The 11,207-nt window shown below is 42.2% G+C and overlaps 1 long non-coding RNA gene across 1 annotated transcript; it reads right to left on the bottom strand.

Moving 5' to 3' along the window:
- Nucleotides 1–1,275: 1,275 nt before the first annotated feature.
- Nucleotides 1,276–5,324, bottom strand: LOC132823647 (uncharacterized). The gene is made up of 2 exons (XR_009645572.1): nt 5,218–5,324; nt 1,276–1,839 (listed from the first exon to the last, which is right to left on the bottom strand). It is a non-coding gene; the product is annotated as an uncharacterized LOC132823647 (long non-coding RNA).
- Nucleotides 5,325–11,207: the final 5,883 nt, after the last annotated feature.

Genomic DNA, 11,207 nt, shown 5'->3' with positions numbered 1-11,207 from the left:
GATTTTAATCTTCATGTTGATTCGGTTAATGAAATTGAGAAGTGTAGCTACATAGTGTACTCATAGTGTATTTGGGATAGTTTCCTAAAGAGACAACCAGGCAGCACTGGTAATGAGTAATGAGACAGGTTTAATAAATTACCTTCAAGCAAAAGATCCCCTCGGAAGTAATGATCATAACATGGTAAAATTTAACATTCAGTTTGATAGTGAGGAACTTGGGTCAGAATCAATTATGCTTAACTTTAATTAAGGAAATTACAATGAAATGAAGATAGAATGAGTTAAAGTGAACTGGGCAGATAGATTAGCAGAAATGACAATGAACATGCAGCAGCAAACATTTAAAGAGGTAATTCATGACTCTTGGCAAAAACACAACCCAGAAAGGAGGAAAAATTCCGAGAGTGGGCTAGACTAACCATGGCTAACCAAAGAAGTTAAGGAAAATATTAAGTTTAAAGAAAATCCATATTAGATTAGATTCTCTACAGTGCAGAAACAGGCCCTTCGGCCCAACCAGTCCACACCGACCTTCTGAAGAGTAACCCACCCAGACCCATTTCCCTCTGATTAATGTACCTAGCACTATGGGCAATTTAGCATGGCCAATTCACCTAACCTGCATCTTTGGACTGTAAGAGGAAACCGGAGCATCCGGAGGAAACCCACGCAGACACAGGGAGAATGTGAAAACTCCACACAGAAAGTTGCCCGAGGCTGGAATTGAACCTGGGACCCATAAGGAGGACAAAACCACTGACAGCCTCAAAGACTGCGATAAAGACTAAAGACAGAGCAAATAAACTATGAGGACAAACTAACGAGGAAGATAAAAACTGATAATAAAAGCTTCTTTAAATATATAAAAAGGCAGAGAGAGGTCAAAGTGAATACAGAACACTTAGAAGTGAATCTGAAGAGGCAGTTATGGGAAAACATACAAATAGCAGTGGAGGTAAACAGATATTTTGCATCAGTCTTTATGGCGCAAGATATTTCAAACATTCCATAATACTAAAGAATACGGAGATAGAATTAAGTACCATTCAGTAAAGATTAGTATTAGACAAACTAATGGGGCTAAAGGCAGATAGGTCCCCTGGCCCTGATGGCTTGTCTCTTAGGGTCCTATAGAGATAGTTAGTGCATTGGTTGTAATTTTCTAAATATCATTGGACTCTGGAGAAGTATCAGAGAATTGGAAGATTGCTAATGTGTCAGCCTTTTTAAAAAAAATGGGGTTGAGACAAAAGACAAGTAACTATAGGCCAATTAGCTGAACATTTATTTGATTTGATTTGATTTGATTTATTGTTGTCACAATTACCTGAGTACAGTGAAAAGTTTTGTTTTGCGAGCAGTACAAGCAAATCACAGCAAACAAGGACATACAGATCATAGGGTGCTTAGGCAGAGCAAGATATACAAGGTTATGTCTGGACAGGAGGTGTACAAAAGCGAGATCAACATTACAATTGAAATTACAGAGTCCATTCAGCAGTCCAATAGCAGCAGGGAAGAAGCTGTTCTTGAACCTGTTAGTACATGTGTTTAAGCTTCTGTGTGCCTGATGAAAGAGGTTGGAAGAGAGCATTACCAGGATGGGAGATCTCTTTGATGACATTGGCGGCCTTTCCATGGAAATGGGAAGTGTAGATGGAGTCCATGGATGGGAGGTTGGCTTTTGTAATGGTCTGGGTTGTGTTCACAACTTTCTGTAGCTTCTTACGGTCCTGGGCAGAGCAGGTGCTGTACCAAGCCATTATACACTAAGATAGAATGCTTTCTATGGTGCTTGTAGAAAGGTTGGTGGACTTGCCAAATTTCCTGAGTCGCCTGAATAAGAAGAGGTGATTCATTGTTGGGAAAGTATTGGAATCAATTAAGGAAGTAACAGCAGAACATTTGGATAATCATAATCTAATCAAACAGTATCAGCGTGGATTCATGAAGGACAAATCATATCTGATTAATTTGTTAGAGATTTTTGAGCAAGTCTCAACCCGAGTGGATCGAGGGGATCCAGGAGATATGTTGTGTTGGACTTCCAAGACTGTTCTGAAAAAGGATTATTGAACCCACACATTAACTCTACTTTCTCACCATAGATGTTGCCAAATTTGCTGAGTTTCTCCAGCAATTTCTCTTTTTGATTCTGATTTCCAGCATCTGTAGTTCCTTGGGTTTTTCTTTTCCACCAGGATGATCCCTGGTATTTAGGGACTGTCTTCTGAGCAAAGGCTAAACAGGTTGGGATTGGGACCTATATACTGGTGTTTAGAATAATGAGGTGATCTCATTGAAATATGTAGGAATCTTAAGGAACTTGATAGGGTGGCTCTGTCAAAAGGCATTGTCTCAGAATAAAGGAGTGCCAATTTAAAATGAGATGAGGAGGAATTTCTTCTCCAGAGTGTTGTGAGCCTTTGGAACTCCTTGTCACAAGGAGCTGTGGGGCAAAAGTCCATGGGTATATTCAAGGCTGAGATAGATAGATTCTTGATCAGTCGGGGAATCAAGGGTGAGGACAGTAAAATGGACATGAGGAATTTCGGAACAGCCATGATTCTATTGATTAGTGGAGCAGGCTGAAGGGCTGAGCAGCTTTTTCCTGCTCCTATTTCTTATGGCCTTATGGAAACTTGCCAGTAAGACTGGAGTAGTCTGTCTTGGTAACACAGGTTGCATTACCGTCCCCATCAATGCAATCTCGCAACCAGTCTATGAGGGGTTCTCCATTTACTCATCAGGATCTCATGTTTGATGGAGTGCTATTCATGGACTGCTCCTGTCTCAGCTTCAGACTGAGCTCATGTTTTTAACAGTAGCTAGTTAGGCTGCTACCAAGCGAATTCTCGCCATTCCCTCCATTACGCTTTCCAGACTTCCGAAAATGGTTTTAGAAAACCAGACCGGTTCTTCTGGTTGTTTGTGCTACCTCAGTTTCTACTGGCTGAGCTTGTCTGACAGTGGACTGTGTGGCCATACAGCCAGGGAAAATTCCAGGCACTCTCTTCTGTAGCTTTTCCATCCCCTGATCTCAGGCAGTCTTAGAGAACACTCAGGGACGTTCTTACCTTCGATCCTGTCAGGACATTGCCTAGTAAAGAGTCAACCCCATTAAAAGGCAAATTGGGGGCAACTGCCATAGTCATATGAGGTTGCATTCCAGATGGACCTGCCAAAGAGGAATGGGCACATACCCCCTTTCACTAATTCCTGATGAAGAGCTAATGCTTGAAACATTGACTCTCCTGCTCCTTAGATGCTGCCTGACCAGCTGTGCTTTTCCAGTGCGACACTTGAAGTACCATATATACTCGTGTATAGGTCGAATTTTGCAGGCATTTTTTTAAAATCTGAAATTAGGGGATCGACTTATACAGGAGGTATTGTTTTTGAGGGGATGCATGTTTATCTACAAAACAGATAAAATGGGAAATTTACCTTCCCAGCTGCCTCCTGGTCTCTGGTTCTGGAACCTTCCCTGTAATATGGTCGGGCCGCGGTAAGCCTTAGGTAACTGAAACCAACTCTATGGATACAGCGGATGCCCTTTACTTTCGTACCATTACAGTAATTCTGGAAACCTGGAGCAGAGTGTGACGGCTGGCGGACTGGAAGACCCAGAACAGGACGGTATGGCCAGCTGACTGGAAAGCCGGAGTGGAATGCAACAAGCAGGCATGCTGACTCATACATGCTGATCTGTAACTCTGAAGAACTAGGGTCGACTTATACACAAGATATATGGAAAATACAAGATTTTTGGCCAAATATAAAGGATCTACTTACACATGTGATTGACCTATACATGTGTAGAAACAGTAAATTTTTGAATCAAACATAATTTTTTTCAAACCCCGATTGTTCAGTGTACTTTTATTTTACTGATCAGGTCCCTTTTGTTAAATAAATGAAACTGAGTTCATAAGAAGTTGCCTGTCATCAACCGTCACTAGGTAAAAATCTTGGAACTCTATTCTTAACAGCCTAATGGGTCTACTTACACCATGTGGACTTTAGCTGTTCACAAAGGTTGTTCACTGTTACCTTCTCAAGGGCAACAAGGGACAGGCAATAAATGCTGACCCAGCCAGAGATGCCCATGTCCCACGAGAGCATAAAACACTCCCAGAAGCTGATCTAAGCTGAGCCAATGTACAAACATGGTGTGAAATGAGTTTTATAGTGACTTTAACCCTTGCAGCTTCGGTAATGGGATGTATTGCTTGCAGAATGTGGGACTTCTTCTGATTGAAGTATTTGATATCAGGGCCCGGCAGGATTTTTGAATTGATACCAAGGGCTTGTTCCTGGCACACATGAGTTGCAAAACATTTCCTGAAAGACTTATGTGAGGAACAGAGCATTTGTCTCAAGTTTTAAAATATGTTAGCACTTACAGGAAAGTTCCTCCCACTACCTAAATTTGTAATAGATCAGTCCAGCTGTCTTGAACTAATAAAGGACTAAAGTGTAATTAAAAGTTAGAACTTTCCCAATCTGTTACTCGTCATTGTCTCTCTCATCTGAGAATCAGCATTAAATGATTTTGACCTTCCAATAACAACATACATGTTTGAATAGTGCCTTTAACCTAGTAGAACATTCCAGAATGCTTTTCAGGAGCATCATCCGACAAAACTTGACACCAAGCCACATTATTAGGACATGTGACCGACTAAAAGCTTGGTCAAAGTGTCAGGATTTAACAGGCAAAAATCAAAACATTGCAGATGCTGGAAGTCTGACTGCTAATTCTGTTTCTGCCTCCACAGTTTCTGCCAAACATGTTGAGTATTTCTGTGTACAGCAAACTTTATTTCAACTGGGACTTTAATGAATCTGCACTCTCAATAAACTGGCAAAAATCGTATATCTCAAATACTGGGCATTTGCTGTATTGTGATAATATTACTCTGAGCGGTCAGTTGAGGATACGATTGAGAAGTCTCTCTGTGGTAAGTTTTATTTAAGACAAAGTTGCATTATTATTTAAGAGATTTATGCTGTAAACAGAACATAACAGTGATGTGTACACTCCCTGCATTATGTTTATATTACTTAGTGTGTGTTTTTCCATTCATTATGTGGACCTCTTGATCAATTATAATATTTGACCAAACTGCACACTCCTAGTCCCATAGGTGCCGGTTAATAAAACGTTTTCTGTATATTCACTGGTTTCCATATTTTATATATCCGACTTACCTCACAGCAGTGTAAAGATGACATGAAGTCTAAACCTACAAATGGTTTATTTTCAGCAATTTAAAATCTCTCAGCAATCACAGGATTTCTGTACATTTGTTCCTGGCTATGGCTTTGCAGGTCTTTCAGGAAATGTTTGTTTACTTTAGCTCTCAAAGCCCACACTCAGACTTGATCAATCAAGCACAAAAATATAGAACAATCAACAGACTAATATAATTAAACACAGATCAGTTAAACCATGAACACTAATTTCCATTTTTATTTAAGATTTTAAGGAATGTTTTCTAGCAGAAGTGAAGTAGTTTTAGGGAAGATACTGCAGAGCTTACATCCTCAGCAGCTAAGGGTACTGGTACCAAGACTGGAGTGAAGAAAATTAGCAATGACTGAAAAACCAGAGTTGAAAGAGCATGGATGGTTATTGAAAGTATATTTCAAATCCAAATTTCTTTACTTCTCCTCCTTGAACTTTGAACTGCAGAAGGAGATCAGAGCACCCAGATAGACACAGGGAGAATGTACAAACACCATACAGTTGCCCAAGGCTAGAATTGAACCTGGGACCCTGGTGCTGTGAGGCAGCAGTGCTAACCACTGAGCCACCATACTGCCCCATTTAAAAGCTGAAAAATGTGAGGTGATACATTTGGTCAGGTAAAAAGAATAGAGATGGTACATAATAATTGGCACTATTTTAAAAGTGAATTAAGAAGTATGCTGGGCATATTTCTGCACAGAGCTGTGAAAGCAAGTTGACAAGGTGGTTAAATTGGATCCCTGGATATTATAAACAGATGCAAAAACTGTAAAAGCCAGGATATGAAACCTGTAACATGCTAGATTAGCCTAAGCTGAAGCATTATGTCCAATTCTGGGCACAACACTTCTCGAAAGAAGTGATGAAAGCTTTTGACAGAGTATAGAACAGATTCACCACAATACTTGCAGAGATGAGGGATCTCAGCTCCATGGACAGACTGAGATTGCTCTGAGGGCCGAAAAGGTTGGGCGGAGATTTAATAAAATAATGAAATGTTTGGATAAAGTAAATATATTTTAAAAATGCCAAGTATTTTCAAAGGTTGGAGGATTGCCAACCAGAGACTATAGATGTAAGATAATTGGCTAGTGGCTCAGACATTGTCTGCAGAAAAATGTTTCTTGAAATAAATGGATAGGATTTGGTGTGCACAGTCTGATAGGTTGATGGATATCGATTCAATAGCAGCTTTCAAAGGGGAATGGACTAAATACTGGAAGGTGTTAAAAAAAAACAGCAAGGAAATGGGGAAAATGTGGGGAGTGGAAAGTGCTCTTCAAATGACCTACTGCATGTCCCTCTTCTGTGCTGTACTGATCTATGCTGTGATGCTCTGCAGCACTAAAGGCTTGCAATGCTTCATTCAACTGCCCCCACTTCATATACTAGGGCTGTTCAGTGAATAACATTCATAGGGTGTGTGTGAGATCGAGTGTGTGTGTGTGATTGAGTATATGGATGGGGGGTGGATGTCCAGAGCATCAGCTACTGACTCCTTCAAAGCTGAGCCCTTGATATCTTTGAAAGAAGAGTGCTGAAAACTATGCTGATGCAAACTCAGGACCATTTATTGACTATTTACAGAAAGAGATTTTAGTAGGACTCCTTTAGAGTCTGCTTCCCTGTTCCATGTAATCTGGTGTTACTGAGGATGCACTGTAGCTGTTACACAATAGCATAAAGAGTTGCTGCACTGTCCCTGTCCAAGAGAGGGAAGAACTGTGATGAATTTGGGTTTATAACAGCATGAGGGGCATGGATAGGGTAAATAGACAAGGTCTTTTCCCTGGGGTAGGGGAGTGCAGAACTAGAGGGCATAGATTTAGGGTGAGAGGGGAAAGATATAAAAGGGACCTAAGGGCAGCTTTTTCATGCAGAGGGTGGTGTGTGTATAGAATGAGTTGCCAGAGGAAGTAGTGGAGGCTGGTACAATTACAACGTTTAAAAGTCACCTGACTACATGAATAGGAAGCTTTCAGAGGGATATGGGCCGAGTGCTGGCAAATGGGATTAGATTATAACGGCTGGTATAACGTTATGGTATAATGGCTGCAGAAAGGCGGTTCAAGGGAGATCTGCCTTTGGAGGTAGTATGGGCTGAAGTCAGAAATAGGAAAGGAGCAGTCACCTTGTTTACTATCGGCCCCCCCAATAGCAGCAGAGATATGGAGAAACAGATTGGGAAACAGATTTTGGAAAGGTGCAGAAGCCACAGGTAGTAGTCATGGGCGATTTCAACTTCCCAAATATTGATTGGAAGCTCTTTAGATCAAGTAGATTGGACGGGGCGGTGTTTGTGCAGTGTGTCCAGGAAGCTTTTCTAACTCAGTATGTAGATTGTCTGACCAGAGGGAAGGCCATATTGGATTTGGTACTCGGTAACGAACCGGGACAAGTGATGGGCTTGTTAGTGGGTGAGCATTTTGGTGATGGTGACCACAATTCTGTGACTTTCACCTTGATTATGGAGAGATATAGGTGCGTGCAACAGGGTAGGTTTTCCAACTGGGGGGAAGGGTAAATAGGATGCTGCAAGACAGGATCTGAGGAGCATAAATTGGGAGCATAGGCTGTCAGGGAAGGATGTCATTGAAATGCGGAACTTTTTCAAGGAACAGATACAATGTGTCCTTGATATGTATGTACCTGTCAGGCAGGAAAGAGATGGTCGTGTGAGGGAACTTAGTTGACGAGGGAGGTTGAATGTCTTATAAGGAGGAGGAAGGAGGCTTACATAAGGTTGAGGAAACAAGGTTCAGACAGAGCATTGGAGGGATACAGGATAGCTAGGAGGGAGCTGAAGAAAGGGATTAGGAGAGCTAAGAGAGGGCATGAAAAATCTTTGGCGGGTAGGATCAAGGATAACCCCAAGGTCTTTTATGTGTATGTGAGAAACATGAGAATGACGAGAACGAGGATAGGTCTGATCAAGGACAGTAGTGGGAGACTGTGAATTGAGTCGGAAGAGATAGGAGAGGTCTTGAATGAGTACTTGTCTTCAGTATTTACAAATGAGAGGGACCGTTTTGTTGAAGAGGAGAGTATGAAATGGACTGGTAAGCTAGAGGAGATACTTGTTAGGAAGGAAAGATGTGTTGGGCATTTTGAAAAACTTGAGGATAGACAAGTCCCCCGGGCCTGACGGGATATATCCTAGGATTATGTGGGAAGCAAGAGAGGAAATTGCAGAACCGTTGGCAATGATCTTTTCGCCTTCACTGTCAATGGGGGTGGTACCAGGGGACTGGAGAGTGGCGAATGTTGTGACCCTGTTCAAAAAAGAGGATTGGGATAACCCCGGGAATTACAGGCCAGTTAGTGTTACTTTGTGGGCGGCACGGTGGCACAGTGGTTAGCACTGCTGCCTCACAGCGCCTGAGACCTGGGTTCAGTTCCCGACTCAGGCGACTGACTGTGTGGAGTTTGCACGTTCTCCCCGTGTCTGCGTGGGTTTTCTCCGGGTGCTCCGGTTTCCTCCCACAGTCCAAAGATGTGCGGGTCAGGTGAATTGGCCGTGCTAAATTGCCCGTAGTGTTAGGTAAGGGGTAAATCCAGGGGTATGGGTGGGTTGCGCTTCGGCGGGTCGGTGTGGACTTGTTGGGCCGAAGGGCCTGTTTCCACACTGTAAGTAATCTAATCTAATCAAAGTAATGGAAAAGGTACTGAGGGATAGGATTTATGAGTATCTGGAAAGACACTGCTTGATTAGGGACAGCCAGCACGGATTTGTGAGGGGTAGGTCTTGCTTTACAAGTCTTATTGAATTCTTTGAGGAGGTGACCAAGCATGTGGATAAGGATAAAGCAGTAGATTTAGTGTACATGATTTAGTAAGTCATTTGATAAGGTTCCCCATGGTAGGCTTAGGCGGAAAGTCAGGAGGCATGGGATAAGGGGAAGTTTGGCCAGTAGGATAGAGAACTGGCTAACCGGTTGAAGTCAGAGAGTGGTGGTAGATGGTAAATATTCAGCCTGGAACCCAGTTACAAGTGGAGTTCCGCAGGAATCAGTTCTGGGTCCTCTACTGTTTGTAATTTTTATTAATGACTTGGAAGAGGGAGTCGAAGGGTGGGTCAGTAAATTTGCAGATGATACAAAGATTGGTAAAATTGTGGATAGTGAGGCGGGCTGTTGTCGGCTGCAAAGGGACTTAGATATGATGCAGTGCTGGGCTGAGGAGTGGCAGATGGAGTTCAACCCTGTCAAGTGTGAGATTGTCCATTTTGGAAGAACAAATAAGAATGTGAAATACAGGGTTAATGGTACGGTTCTTAGTAAGGTAGAGGAGCAGACGGATCTTGGGGTCTATGTTCTTAGCTCTTTGAAAGTTGCCACTCAGGTGGATAGGGCTGGTAAGAAGGCCTATGGTGTATTAGCGTTCATTAGCATAGGGATTGAATTCAAGAGTCGTGAGGTGATGTTGCAGCTGTATAGGACCTTGTTAAGGCCACATTTGGAGTACTGTGTGCAGTTCTGGTCACCTCATTTTAGGAAAGATGTGGAAGCTTTGGAGAGGGTGCAGAGGAGATTTACCAGGATGTTGCCTGGAATGGAGAATAGGTCGTACAAGGATAGGTTGAGAGTGCTTGGTCTTTTCTCATTGGAACGGCGAAGGATGAGGGGTGACTTAATAGAGGTTTATAAGATGATCAGGGGAATAGTTAGAGTAGACAGTCAGAGACTTTTTCCCCGGGTACAACAGAGTGTTACAAGGGGACATAAATTTAAGGTGAAGGGTGGAAGATATAGGGGGGATGTCAGGGGTAGGTTCTTTACCCAGAGATTGATGGAGGGATGGAATGCGCTGCCTGTGGGAGTGGCAGAGTCAGAATCGTTGGTGACCTTTAAGCGTCAATTGGATAGGTACATGGATAGGTGCTTAAGCTAGGACAAATGTTCAGCACAACATCGTGGGCCGAAGGGCCTGTTCTGTGCTGTATTGTTCTTTGTTCTATGTTCTATTAGGTTAGGATATCTTGTCAGCATGGATGAGTTGGTCTGAAGGGTCTGTTTCTATGACTCTAGTTCATTAAATATAGAGAATGGGGAGAGATGTAAAATGCACTGCTATCATTGATTTGGCACAAGGTTTTTCTTTCAACCATGCACGCAGTCAAACCATGAAAATACCTTAAGGATTTATACTTAAGCAAGCTTTTTACAACCTGGTGATTCTCTGAAGTGTTAATGAAGTACACAGGTACAATGTAAGAAGCAGGAACCTGCACAGAGTACTCTCTCCCTCTTTACTGCACTCCAGGCAGTGGCTGGTCCCTATGTTGGTATCAATGAGTGATAGACTCCCGCTGATCAGCTGGGGATGGCTGTGCAGAGCTGGGGTAAGATAACTCTCAGATTGGTGGAGATAAAGTTTTAACTATTGCTGATTCCCTGGGTTGCCTGTAGTTGTATACAGATAGAAATTGTGAATCTTGGCAGAAACCTGAAAACTCCTGTATGTTTGAAACCCAGGGGTTTGGAATTAGGAATGACCAATGTAGTGGGTACCTCTAATAATATAAATCACTCCCAGTACACTTGGGTATGTTATTTGTGAATGGAATCTATTATCGTATTTACATCCAGGCTTTTCCCAGCAGTGATCACATAGGATTCAATACCTTGGTACTTTGTAACCTTTTCATTTGTATCAAGGACAGCTGGAGCATCTTTAACATTGTCATTCCCAAGACCATAAAACATCTTTAAATGAGAGTTTAAATCCAAAGTTTTCTGTTACACATGGCTCAACGCTATGCGAGGGGATGGAGGAGGGCACAATATTCACTATGTTCTGTGGATAATCTGTCTGGTTTTTGATAGATGGATTTGTGATTGTATTCTCTAAGGACTTGAGCAGAAAATCCAAAATGATCTTCCACCACTGAGGGAGTGCTACACTGTTGGAGGTGCCATCTTTCAGTTAGGACAAGAAAACAAGAATCCTA

The sequence above is a fragment of the Hemiscyllium ocellatum genome, chromosome 17 (assembly GCF_020745735.1).
Source record: "Hemiscyllium ocellatum isolate sHemOce1 chromosome 17, sHemOce1.pat.X.cur, whole genome shotgun sequence".
Classification (NCBI taxonomy): Eukaryota; Metazoa; Chordata; class Chondrichthyes; order Orectolobiformes; family Hemiscylliidae; genus Hemiscyllium; species Hemiscyllium ocellatum.
The sequence above is the reverse complement of the archived record's forward strand: the minus strand, read 5'-3'. Positions and strand labels throughout refer to the sequence as shown.